Source organism: Macaca mulatta, chromosome 11, assembly GCF_049350105.2.
Source record: "Macaca mulatta isolate MMU2019108-1 chromosome 11, T2T-MMU8v2.0, whole genome shotgun sequence".
NCBI classification, from domain to species: Eukaryota; Metazoa; Chordata; class Mammalia; order Primates; family Cercopithecidae; genus Macaca; species Macaca mulatta.
The window spans coordinates 66849103-66863445 of NC_133416.1; the positions used below are offsets into that span (position 1 = coordinate 66849103).

Sequence of the window (14343 nt, forward strand, 5' to 3'; positions counted from 1 at the left end):
CCCGTCTCTACTAAAAATACAAAAAATTAGCTGGGGAAGGTGGCGGGCGCCTGTAGTCCCAGCTACTGGGGAGGCTGAGGCAGGAGAATGGCGTGAACCCGGGGGGCGGAGCTTGCAGTGAGCTGAGATCCGGCCACTGCACTCCAGCCTGGGCAACAGAGTGACTCCGTGTCAAGAAAAAAAAAAAAAAAAAAAAAAAAAAAAAGGAGAGAAATGTTGGCAATACTTTACTTTGTGAGTCTTCCACATATACAATTCCTCTTTCAAAAGTGTTAACCTTATAAATTTTATGTTGGGATTGATGCTAGTATCAAGAAAGCAAGTAGACACAGATAATGTTATTGATTTGGATTTGAATATTGTTTTCTTCTTTTTTGAGTACTTGATTATGCTTTATTAAACAGGTGTATTCAGTTCCAATTATTCTTTAATGAGAATGACTACTAAAGAAACCTTAATAATTTGTTCATTAGAATACCAGAACTTCATTATAATTTGAAATTCAATGTAAGAGTTCATCTTAAACCTATTCCAGAAGATTTAGGAAGTCCTTCATTATAAACAGTTTAGCTCTTGACTGTAGCCCTCTGATAGGAAACATAAAGGTAGTGCTGTAATGCTGTTCCAGCTTACATGTTTAAAAACGTGTTTCTTTAATAGTAATACACCGTCCTGAAATACATAATTGAGATAATATATGTTTCTAACTGTGAGGCAGTTGAGTTGAATGACAGTATGTCTTGTTTATGTTTTGTCTTAGGTTGGGCTGCTATAATAAAACACCAGAGACTGAGTGTCTTATAAACAACAGAATTTTTTTTTCACAGCTCTGGAGGCTGACAAGTCCAAGATGAAGCTGGTGGCAGATGCAGTGTCTGGTGAGGGCCTGCTTTCTGATTCACAGATAGCAGTGTTATACCTGTGTACTACATAGGAGAAGTGGTGAGAGAGCTCTCTTAGGTCTCATTTATAAGGTCACTAATTCCATTCATGAGGGATCTACCCTTAGGACCCAATCATCTCCTCTATTAGTCTGTTCTCATGCTGCTATAAGGACATATATGAGACTGGATAATTTATAAAGGAAAGATGTTTAATTGGCTCACAGTTCTGCATGACTGGAGAGGACTCAGGAAACTTAACAGTCATGGTAGAAGGGGAAGCAAACATGTCCTTCTTCACATGGCAGCAGGAGAGAGAAATGAGTGCTGAGCAAAGGGGGAAGCCTGTTATACAATCATCAGACCTTGTGAGAACTTGCTCACTATCATGAGAACAGCATGAGGGTAACTGCCTCATGATTTAATTATTTGTCACTAGGTCTTTAACATGACGTGGGAATTCTAGGAACTACAGTTCAAGAGAAGATTTGGGTGGGGACACAGACAAACCATATCATTCTGCCTCTGGCCCATCTCAAAACTTATGTCCTCACATTTTGTAACACAATCATGCCCTTATAACAGTCCCCCAAAGTGTTAAGTCATTCCAGCATTAACTCAAAAGTCCAAGTCCAAAGTTTCATCTGAGACAAGGCAATCCTTTCTGCCTATGAACCTGTAAAATCAAAAGCAAGTTGGTTACTTTCTATTAATAGATACCATAGGGGTAAACACACCCATTCCAAATGGGAGAAATGGACTAAAACAGAGGGGTTATGGGCCCCATGCAAGTCTGAAATCCAATAGGGAAGTCATTTAACCTTAAGTTCCAAAATGATCTCCTTTGATTCCATGTCTTGCATAGAGGTCATGCTGATGCAAAGCATGAGCACACACAGCCTCGGGCAGCTCCACACCTGTGGCTTTGCAGGATACCGCTCCTGTCACAACTGTTTTCACCGGCTGGCATTAAGTGACTGCAGTTTTTCCAGGCACGTGGTGCAAGCTGTCAGTGAATCTACAATTCTAGGGTCTGGAGGATGGTGGCCCTCTTCTCACAGCTCCAGAAGACAGTGCCAAGTGGGGACTCTGTGTGGAGGTTCCATCCCCCCATTTCCCTTCCTCACTGTCCTAAGCAGAGCTTTTCCACGAGGGCCTTGCCTCTGAAGCAAACTTCTGCCTCGACATCTAGGCATTTCCATACATCCTCTGAAATCTAGGCAGAGGTTCTCAAACTTCAATTCTTGACTTCTGTGCAGTCACAGGTGCAACACCACGTGTAAGACGCCAAGGATTGGGGCTTGCCCTATCTAAAGCAATGGCTTTGTCTCTAACTTGACCCCTTTAAGCCATGGCTGGAGCTGAAGCAACTGACACGCAGGGTAATATGTTCCAAGGCTGCATAGAGCAGAAGCCCCTGGGCCCAGACCACAGGACCATTTTTCCCTCCTGGACCTTCGTACCTGTAATAGGAGGGGCTGCCATGAAAGTCTGTGACATGCCCTGGAGACATTTTCCCCGTTGTCTTGGTGATTAACATTTGGCTTCTTGTTACTTATGCAAATTTCTACAGCCTGCCTGAATTTCTCCCCAGAAAATGGGATTTTCTTTTCTATCACATCATCAGGCTGCAAATTTTCCAAACTTTTATGCTCTGCTTCCTCTTGAATGCTTTGCTGCTTAGACATTTCTTCCACCAGACAACCCTAAATCATCTCTCAAGTTCAAACTTCCACAGATCTTTAGGGCAGGGGCAAAATGCTACCAGTCTCTTGGCATAACAAGAGTGACCTTTACTCCAGTTCCCAACAAGTTCCTCATCTCCGTCTGAGACCACCTCAGCCCAGACTTCATTGTACATATTACTATCAGCATTTTGGTCAAGCCTTAGGAGGTTCCAAACTTTCCCACATCTCCCTGTCTTCTTTTGAGCCCTCCAAACTGTTCCAACCTCTGCCTATTACCCAGTTTGAAAGTCGCTTCCACAGTTTCAGATATCTTTACAGCAGCACCCCACTCCTGGTACCAATTTACTGTATTAATTTCTGCTGCTATAAGGACATTTTCCAGACTGGGTAATTTATAAAGGAAAGAGGTTTAATTGACTAACAGTTCCTCACAGCTGCGAGGCCACAGGAAACTTACAATTATGGTGGAAGGGGAAGCATACACATCCTTCTTCACATGATGACAGGAAGAAGTGCTGAGCAAAAGGGGGAAATGCCCCTTATAAAACCATCAGGTCTTATGAGAACTCACTATCATGAGAACAGCATGAGGGAAACCACCCCCATGATTAAATTCCACCCTCCAAGTCCCTTCTATGACATGTGGGGATTATGGTAACTACAATTCAAGATGAGATTTGGGTGGGGACACAACCAAATTATATCACCTCCCAAGGGCTCCATCTCCAAATACCATCACGTTAGGAGTTAGGTTACAACATATTAGTTTTGGGGACTTATATATTCAGTGTACAGCAAAGTTTTGTAGTGTCTAATAGTATTACAGTATGAGTGGAACTTTATAGTTGACAAGAGAATCTGATCCATGCATTGGGAACTAAAATATCTCTTCCTTGACTCTGAAAAGATACACAATCAAGGAGGTGTGGGAACACTATCAGGTAGAAGATACATACTACCCACTCAGTGGTATTTTATAGGAGAGAGATGATGGGGAAGAAAAGGAAATACTTCATTGTTAATAGAGAACTTTTATGGTTTGGTCAAGAGCATGGAACATCTGTGTTTTAGACAATCAATATTTAAGTTGTAATTTACCAAAGCGAAGAGTCTATGACCAACAATTCAAACAAAAAGTTATATAAATGAAGTATTTCTGTATGAATATGGTTTCTTTCATAAAAGCAGAACTAGAGATACAAGATGATGAAGAACATGCTAAGATTATGAACAGTAATACTATTAAAACCCTTACTGAATGAAACAAATATGATCTACAAATGGCAGGTCCATTCTGGTCCTGATGCAGCATGTGCTCCCAGATGGTCTGTTGGAGTGAGAGCCTTTTTTTTTTTTTTTTTTTTTTGACAGTCTCACTCTATCCTCCAAGCTGGAGTGCAGTGGTGCGATCTTGACTCACTGCAGCCTCTGCCTCCTGGGTTCAAGCTATTCATGTGCCTCAGCCTCCTGAGTAACTGCAACTATACGTGCTACAAATTTTTGTATTTTTAGCAGAGATGGGGTTTCGCCATGTTGGCCAGGCTGGTCTCTAACTCCTGACCTCAGATGATCCACCTGCCTCAGCCACCCAAACTGCTGGGATTACAGGCATGAGCCACTGTGCCTGGCCAAGAAACGTTTTTACATGCACTATATTGGCTCCAGAAAACGACCATCTCTTGTAATCAAATCATTAATGATTTCAAATGAAGTGTTTTGTATGTGTTCTTTATGCTATTAAAGTCATCAGAATAATATAATACGGTTGAAGTGCCATGATTGTTTATTTCATTACATAATCCAACTTTATTTTGAGAAATTATATATTCTTTGCCTGTACAGCTGCTGTAATTTGAATGTGTCTTTTTCAAAATCTACATGTTGACGCTTAATGGCCGTTGTGATAGCATTATGAGGCAGAGCCAGTAAGAGGTGATTAGTTTGTGAGGGTTCCTGCCTTATGAATAGGAGTCAGGCCCTTATATAAAAGAGGACCCAGCAGGGCACGGTGGCTCAAGCCTGTAATCCCAGCACTTTGGGAGGCCTAGGAGGGTGGATCACGAGGTCAGGAGATCGAGACCATCCTGGGTAACATGATTAGACCCCGTCTCTACTAAAAATTAAAAAAAAAAAAAAAATTAGCCAGGCGTGGTGGTGGGCACCTGCAGTCCCAGCTACGTGGGAGGCTGAGGCAGGAGAATCACTTGAGCCCATGAGGCGGAGCTTGCAGTGAGCCGAGATCTCACCACTGCACTCCAGCCTGGGCCACATAGTGAGACTTCGTATTAAATAAATAAATAAATGAAGAAATAAATAAATAAATAAAAGAGGTTTCATGCGGCGTTTGGGCCTCTTGCGCTTCTGTCTTCAGCCATTTGAGGATGCAGTGTTTCCTTTCTGTAGGACACAGCAACGAAGCACCATCTTGGAAGGAGAGACAGGGCCTCTCACCAGATTCTAAACTTGCCTGTGCCTTGATCTTGGACTTCCCAGCCTCCATAAATATAAGAAATAAATTTGCATTCTTTATAAATTACTCATTCTGTGTTATTGTTTTTATAGCAGCACAAACAGACTGAGAGAACAGGTCTCTCCTTTTCACATCCATGAGAAGTCTCTCAAATTCCTAGAAATCTGAAAGTGAAAATAAAATAAAATAAAACCACATATCATTCACCAAGTTTTCAGCATAATTTTGTTTCAGTTATGGCAGTGATTACTATTAAAAACTTGCTCTTACTTCATTTGACATTGACTTTTACCTTTTGATTTTTTACATTTTCTTGTAAGAGGAATTTTCAATAAGATTTAAAAGAGGCATATGGAGAGGACTATGTGTCAAGACTGGCAGACACTCAGATGCTGAGTGTTTCCTGCATCTGTGAAACTATCACACTGTATAGCAACACACCTGCATCAGTAATAATACCAGCAAAGTTACCAGGCGTTCTTCCCTTTGGTGACTGTTCATGCTCTTGGAGTATTATGGATATTGTTGCCATTGCCTCAGAAATCTGCTCTGGGACTGTTGCTGAGAACAGTGTCCTAAACAGCATAAAGATGCTTGTGTAGCTGACAGTGTTTTCTGGACATCACTTTACTCATGAGAGATGCAAATTTATCCTTGCAAACTCCAAAGTGCCAGGAAATCCGAAAGAGAGTCTGCTGGAACCTGTTTGCTACCTATCTTGCACCCTGGCCTGGTTCCTGCTCCATGACTTGACTCTGTGGGATCTTGGCATTAACTCTGGCCAGGACCAGGTGACTGTTCCCTGTAATGCCCTTCAATTTCACTGGAAGGGGAAACTACAGATAATAGTCATGGGAACCTAACAGTTCCCAGAAGCCAGCCTGACAAAGAAAAACATAAAGGACACACAAACAGCATGATGCCTGAGGTAACTGGCTTGCTTTACCACCCTGGGCCTGTAACCTTTAGGTATAAATACATAGAGTAGGGATATTATTGTACAGCATTTTGCTTGGCATATAACAGAAAAATTGAAGGCATTTATTAAAGTATTTACTGTAGGTGGGAAGCACCCCGATAGTACTTAAATAACATCATTTTGTTGAAATTTTTTCTTCTTACCCAAGCATTTTGTCATTTACTTTGAGCAAAAGTAAAGAGAATTAAACAATGATAACAATTAAAAAATCATTTGTCATGCAATATTTTGGGTAGACCATTAAACATGCCTAAATTTGCACTTATTCTCTGTAAGTTCTTACATTTTTCTGCATTTATTTTAAATTTGATAAATATTTTAGCTTTTTTAATAAAAAAAATTAGATTTTTTTTTAAATACAAAAAATTATGTGCAGTTGATTTTTAGGTTATGTTATTTACCTTCACTTGTGCAAAAATAGGCCCATCACTTTAGGACTTTGCTTGACTCAATTTCTTAGTTATTCAAGTGTCTCAAGTCAGGTGTTTGTGAGGGTAAAAATAACGAATGTTCAACAGAATGACACAAGAAGACTGGGTAACTTTTATTCTGGAAAAAAGTATAGGGCATGGAAATTAAACAAATTTTATTTCCAGAGTGAGACTAGTATATGAGGAGAACTATGATACATGTAATTTATTTTTACGTTTTCCCAACATTCATTATTTAAAAGGTTACTAGAACTTATTTCTACTATGGCAGTTAATAGCATATTTTTTAGCATCATTACCCAGTTAAAAATCATATTCTGCCTGAGAATTTACTTAAGTGAAGTTCTATAGGTTTTGTTATATGTTATAGCGTAAATACATTATTTGGATAGGTGGCTGGCTAACAGTATTACATAATTAATCTAGATTTTTCCAGTGAATAATATTTTGAGTTAATATTGTGGTGTATGAACAAAATCACTTCTGTATTTGTTAGCCTCATTTCTCTGCAAAATAGGGAATAAAAAATTTAATCTGCCTGTATTCCTACTCTATTCTGTGAGCCTTTAGTTATGTGAATATATCACCTAAATTAGAGTACATTTGTAAAAATTATAAAGGCAAAATGATTTCTTCTTATTAAATACATGCACCTTTCTCATCCATTTGATTAATGTACTCATAAAATCCTACTTGATATTGGACAGGCACTAGGCTCTAATCTATAGTTTATATTCAGACAATTGATAGGTTTAGAAATTTTCAAGCTTATTTGATTATTGATGCTGTTTTTATAGAAGATTTTAGCACATTGGTATTTTATGGAAGGCTATTTAGGAAACATTGCCTTAAGGAAAGACCTTTGTCTTTATAGAAAAACTAGAATTTTGAAAATATTATTTATAATGCCTTGTACATACCTGAAGAGTACTTAAATTTGGATTTCATTTTCACAGTTCTAAACATGTGACCTGATCTTAGGTGATTTACAATGCGTATCAAAGTAGGCTCTGTGCTTGTTTTCATAATAAAAATCACAAATATCAGAATCATATGGTTTATTCAAATTTTAATATGTATGTAATAATAGCAAAATAATAACTTGAAATTATTGAGGTCCGAATTAATTGTTGAGACCTAAAGTCTGGCCTAATTGACTCAAATAATTTAAATTGAACATCCTTAGGCAGTAAATGTGAAATCACTATTGTTGCTTTATTATTGATAGAATCACTCTATCTTCCCAAACTTTGGAGTTTTAATAATTAGAAAAAGCATTTTACTGACATCTTGATTTTCCTTATTTCTGTGCATTGCCATATCATAGAGGCAATTTAAAATTTTGGACTCGTTTCCTGGTACAAGCTTTTAATTACTGAAATATAGCTATATTTTACTATTGTTAACTAACTGTGACTCAGTTTTTTGTATCTTTGAGTTTTTTTCCCCTCATTGGAGCAAAGACATTTAGATTATATTGCAGGAATAGTGAATATTGAAATCATTTCCTGATATCTTTATCCCAAATTATCTTTCTTTTTATAGCCATAGTATTATAGCTTATATTGCTACATTGCTTATCAGTACCATTTATGTGCTTATCAGGTACACAACTCAGCATCCCTAAATCATTTTTCTCACGTCATTCTAAAGTGTTATCCCACATACCATGTAGTCAAACATTTGTTAAACCACATGACTAGCATAAATTGCTATACTATTATAAATGTAATACTTTTTCTATCTATGTTTCCATATAATCTCATTTCATTCTTTCTACCATAAGAGACCTGTGAAATTACAAATAACGTTTTATTCAATAATGGGGCAAAAAAGATGAGTAACAGTCACCTATATTCAAGAAGCACAAGAGTAAGTTTCCTAAATTTTGGCTAATGTTTGCCAATCTACTGAAATAGCTGGAATTTTCCTTCCACAGTTTTTGCACTCCCCACTGTAATTAAAATACATATTATGGGAAACTAATTCTTATAGAATGCTCCCTTCCAAGTCCAAAATACATCATAATTTGTAGTCTTAATTGTTCATTAATCATACTCTTAAGGTGTGTGATCTTCCCTTTCCAATAGTTATTCTGGTAATAAAGTACATAGATACTATGATCAAGAACTTTCAAAGAGAAATGGTATCACTAGCACTATCATCTCCTCCTCCCTGACTGCAAATCATTTTTTTTTTCTGAATTTTGGGGAAATCACCTATTTTCCGTAAAATTTTGGCATAATAAATGATATATTTGATATTAGAAATTATGTTTTACTTGGCAATTGACTGCGTTTTCTATGTAAAGTTTAATACCGATATAATTTTGTGATTTTTCTGCTCCTCTATTTTCCCATTTGCAACACTTGATTATAAAGAAAATTTCCATGGCTCTGTTTTATTTCTCAGCTACTTTAATAGCCCTAAATGTTAAATGTATCTAATGTGAACATTTAACCTTTTAGAGTGACTTCACACTTTAACATGAACATTTTACCAAATAGTTTTTACTCGAATGGACATTTAGCCTTTACCTAATCTGATTTACAAGACATACCCTATTCCTTTTTGGATTTGTAGGATTCAGACAAAGGGAAATTTACATTCCTGATTTGCATTCAAGACTTCATTTCAATTTAATATCATGCATTGTATTACACAATCTCTGTGTAAAATTGAATCGTGCAATCAAAGAATCTTAGAGGTTATTTAGCCCATTATTTTACCCAGTGAATTAATCTTACTGAATCCATGAAATGTGTTTATCCAGTTTCAATTAAAAGGTTTGCAGGCATACAGTGACCTCACCACCTTACAAGCAGAACATTTTCCCTCAGCCAGCTTCATTTGTTCATAATGTTATTTTAATATTATCTTGAGAGGTAGAATACATATAATTTGAGTGCTTTGTGTTATTTACATGTTTTTAAATCTACAAATTAGAAACATTCACACCAGAAAGGCAGGTCTTTGACTTCCTGCTGTCAGATTTTAAGAGAATCTGCTCCTACCCACAGATCAGGTGAAGATAGCCATGTGTACCTCACATGACACGGACTGAGTATGCCAGAGGTTATGGGCACTACAGTTGTGAGATACTGTTAACTCTGAGCTGGTAACTCTTTTGACCTGTGCAAATGGAATAAATTGCTGGGCAAGGAGAAGAATGGAGCGTATGTTCCAAATAAGCAATTATTGTAATGATTTACATTGATTACTGTTCCAGGCACTATCTTAAACACTTTCCATGTGTCACCTTGTTTAATCCATACACATGAGATAGGGACCATTATTACTTCAGTTTTTACAGAAAACAATCCAAGCACTAAGGCTTTAAGTGACTCACTAAAATTCACAAAATTAGTAAATAATAGAGATGATGTTTGAGACTAGACACTCTAACCCCAGATTCCACACTTTAGCACTTAGGTGATGCTAATAGCAACTGAATTGTTCCTTACAGAGACAGAGAGGGCAGCTGCCTGACAACACTCTGCAGCTGAGTTCTATGTTGATCCTGTCTTTGTTTTCTCCTCTTTTTCTTAAAAACTACATTGTATGGATTTTGCTTTTTGCAACCATTGGTCCCTGCCTATGAAAAAGGTTTGGATATTCATGTTATTCTGTTTTGCCATAGTAAAGAACTCTGAGTATTATAGATTCATTGTTGAGATTCTAGATACAAAGCAAAACTGATTGACTTGGCAATTATCTACTGCTTCATATAAAAACACTTTCCTCTGAAAAAAAAAATTACAGTGAGGTATGTTTACAAAAGAGGAAGACAGCACAAAATGGTCCACATTAGAATTAATTTTAAGGAAGTAGATATCAACTAATTGACCTTGCCTGTGTGTTCAGGGTATGCTTTTGCCCTGTGGTATGTGGAAGTCATAGTATTTATTTTTGCATTTCTGTCAGCCTGGCAAGTTGATGACTAAGGCCTTTCTAATCATTCCTGTTCTTGGTTTTGTGAAAAGAATAGTGTCTGTGCTTTCACCCTCGTGACAGCAGGATAGCATAGATATTGTGTGTCTACACTGGAAGCAACAGAAAATAGGAAATTGGCAGCAGAAATGATTGAGAGCCTGTGTAGCAGAGGAGGAAGTAGAAGGCAAGCATTTGTGAGGAAGAGAAATGAAATGTATGAAAAGAACATGGCTCAAAAGGGAAGCATATAGGAGTATTAATCAGAAACCAATAAAATTAGGCACAAAAGTTCACCCCCTCCAAACTGGGAGAAATATTTATAGTTTTTTTTTAATCACAGCATTACTTTAAAAACTTATCCTTCACACCAGTGTCCAAGATTATGGCCTTCTTTTTTCCTTAACTATGCAAAGTTGGCACATCTGTTGTATTTTCAAGCCCAAATTCAATCTTTTTTGATGCAGAATATATAATTAAACAGCCTCAGCCTAAGATCTGAGCAACTAGTGAAGCTAACCTGGAATGGAGTGCCCTATTAGTGACCACTGGAGGTTTTCGTTTTTAGCAGTGTTTTTAAATAACAAGTCTGAGGCAAGACTTGGTGCACTATGGTTTATCCATGGGTCTCCACTATTGTTCTCTAAAGTCTAGACCACTATTTTTATTGGTAAGTTATAGGCCTGCATTCATGACCTTGAATTTCATGTTCCTCTGTTATTAGGGTTAACTCATGGCTGCTCTTCACACTGATTGATTGTAGAAATCTGTCTCCCAATCCTTGTGAGTATTGTAGCACTGCCATGTTGTTGATAGTCTTGTTTCCTGGATCGAGCAGTCCTTGAACCCCATCCGAAAGCTGAAGTCTGACTACTGTAAAATGATCATGTCTGTGATGATTTCTGGTTTCCCTGGACTATAGGCTACCACCCATCATTCACTCTCCATCCATTGGGCCGGGATCCTTGTTTATGGTGTGGATTCTTCCTAATTATTAGTAGTCATTGTCCTATGTTTCCTAATATTTAATCTGACTTGAATGTCTTCTTTCTCTGTGTACCATTTAATGCTCTTCACTTTGTACCAGAATTGCCAGGCTAGTAATTGTTTTCCTCTCATTCTTAGATTCCAAGGACCTTCAGAGGCAAAACACTTAGATTATGTAGTATGAACATAGTTTTGTTTTGAATTTTAAGGTATACAAACATTATTTTTTAACATTTAACAATTATTAAAACATGAAGTCTTTATATGTGTAAAGACTTCAAGGATTTCAAATTTTATATGCTAAGAAAGTATGATTTTAAAAAGTCATGTCTATGGTTTTATTTAGGTGGGGAGGTTGGGGTGGGGATGTGGGGTGGTGCTGAGTAATACTTATTCATGAATTTCAGTGATTGAAATCTATCTTTGTTTTGAGGAAACTATGCATTTTAGTTATATTTACAGTATTTCCTCATATGTTTATAACTCTGTCTACTTTTTCCATTCCACCCTCCGATCACACACACTTTTGTGGTCTCTGATTCTTCTAACTGAAGTAAACATAAAATTAATGCCTTAGTTACTGTCAACTTCTACACTCAGAGTGAAACGTGATATGAATGCACTATGGGCCTCCCAAGTATTTTGCTGTGTGCTCAAAATGAGATGAAGATAAATTATTAAGTGAGCTAGAAAACTATATTTTAATGAAGGATAAGCTAACATTAGAAGTATCGATTTAATAACATGTTCAAACATTATTCTCAACCTACTTATATGTTGCTGGGCTTCTGTGTAAGCCACTGTAGTCTTTTTTCCAGGCTGAAAAAACATAGGTGGTTGTTCCCCCAGTACTCTTGATAATTTAAAATAGAACACAGAACTTGATCAAACATTTTAGTACTACATATATTGATAAAATGTTAGACTTCAATTATCTTTTTATTTCATCAATGAGAATGAAGCACCTCATGAATCTTTTGTCTATTTTTCTATGATTGTTTTATCTTCTAATTGTTTTATATATGTTATATATTCTGTATATTCTTCGTGTATTTCAGACACCTTTCAGATTAAAGCCTTCGTTTTCATTTTCTACACAGTCTTTTTTGATATGTGATTATGAATTAGCTAAACTTATTAGTTATATTCCGATTGTGATTTTTTTGTTTGTTTACTTTGTGGTTTTTTTGTTTAGTACATGCTTCCCAACTTCAAGGTCATAAAGATTCTATCCTAAATATCTCTCAGCACTGTTCAAAACATTTTTCTGCACTGGTGGAAATATTTTATATTTGACAATATCCAAAACAGTAACTACTAGCTACATGTAGCCATTGAACACTGGAATTATGGATAGTGTGACTGAGTAGCTGAATTTTAAATTTAATTTTAATTAATGTAGGTTTTAATTTGCATCATGTGGCTATGGACTACTTCATTGGATAATTCAGTTCCAGCTTTGTTTTGTCACCTATGGTGATCCATCTGGTGTTCTTTTTTTGTTTTTGTTTTTTCTGCATCGTCGGAGGGGAAAGGGTAGTGTCATATTTTCCCCTATGCGTGACCAGTTAGCCTAGAGCAATGGCATTTCCCTACAGAATGCTCTGTGTGTGTGTGTGTGTGTGTGTGTGTGTGTGTCTATATGTGCGTATGTGTACATTTTGGGGCTTTTATTCTGTACCTTGTTAAATTCATCTGTTGTGGCATTAGCACCTCTCATGGTCGAAATCACCAAAGCTTTTTAATAAGTCTTCATAATTGTGCAAATCCCCCATATCCCTACCTTTATTCTACTTTAGAAATGACTCTGTCATTCTTGGCCATTTGATCTTTCATAGAAATTTTAGATTAGGGCTTTCAAATAGAAAATCATAATAATAGGAGTTTTCTCTGCATTTAAATCAATACATCAATTTCAAATTTGGGGAGAATTGGCATTTTTATGATATTGAAGCTTTCAATTAATGAGAATGGCCTGTCTCCCTATTCTGGTCTTTTATGTCATGTGTTTTTAAAAGTTATTTTATCTGTATAAATTTGATATATTTTGTTATATTTTTAAGGAAAAACTATATATTGAGATATCATATATGTTGTTTTTTAAAAATTACATATTCTATATTTTGTGACTAAATGCAATTTATTTTCATGTGATAATATTTTATCTATCAAACTTGCTAGACTATCTAATTAATTCCATGTTTTATTTGTAGATTTTCTACCCTATTCTGATAGTTTATCTGTAATGTGTGCAAAGAGAATTTTGTTTCTAACCTCTTACATTCCATTTATATTTTTTTGTCTTACTATTTTGCATAGGATGTTTAAGAAAGTAACAGTCTTGATCTCTTAAAGGGATAGCACTAAGTATGATGTTACAGATTTTGGTTGTTTTTTTGTTTTATTTGTGATTTATTATATATTTCATTCATCAGATTAAGGAATTTTTCTTCTATTTTTAGGTTGGTAGGGTTTGAGATTATTTTATAGTTTTTTTTTCTATATTATATCAGTGTGGTAAATTACAATAATAGATTTAAAAATATTTATGTATTTTTTTGACCCTCAAGTATTCAGAACTGGATTCAGACTAATCGTAATCTTTAGGTTGTGATATATTCCCATCATAGATATCTCTGTCTTAATTAATTATTAATATAATGAAAGCCATTGAACCTACCAGCCAAGTCAATAATTAAAATATTAACAAAACTCTAAAGTTACCTACATGCGTCTCCATAGTCTCATTTTTTCTACTCATATCTCTTTTTTAGAGATAATCACCATTGTCAATTTTGTATTTATCATCATTTGCTTTCCCTTGTTTTTTTCTTTTAATAATAACTTAGATATGAGCAAACAGTTTTTAAAATAGTTCTCATACAATTCTTCATGTTCTCTAATTTATGTCTTCTTTTTGATAATCTTGCTCCTTAATGGTGTTTTGAGCCTGATTCTGCTATCTGTATTTTCTCCT

General features: G+C 36.1%; 1 protein-coding gene across 7 annotated transcripts in view; it reads left to right on the plus strand.

Moving 5' to 3' along the window:
- Window positions 1-14343, plus strand: part of SLC16A7 (solute carrier family 16 member 7) — a 180520-nt gene that overhangs the window by 14736 nt on the left and 151441 nt on the right. For 3 of the 7 annotated variants that reach the window (XM_077953199.1, XM_077953201.1, XM_015152152.3), the window contains one exon: window positions 828-878. The exons of the other annotated variants lie outside the window; for them this stretch is intronic. The gene's annotated coding sequence lies outside the window, so the exon portion shown is untranslated. The remainder of the gene's footprint in view (window positions 1-827; window positions 879-14343) is intronic. 7 annotated transcript variants of the gene reach the window in all.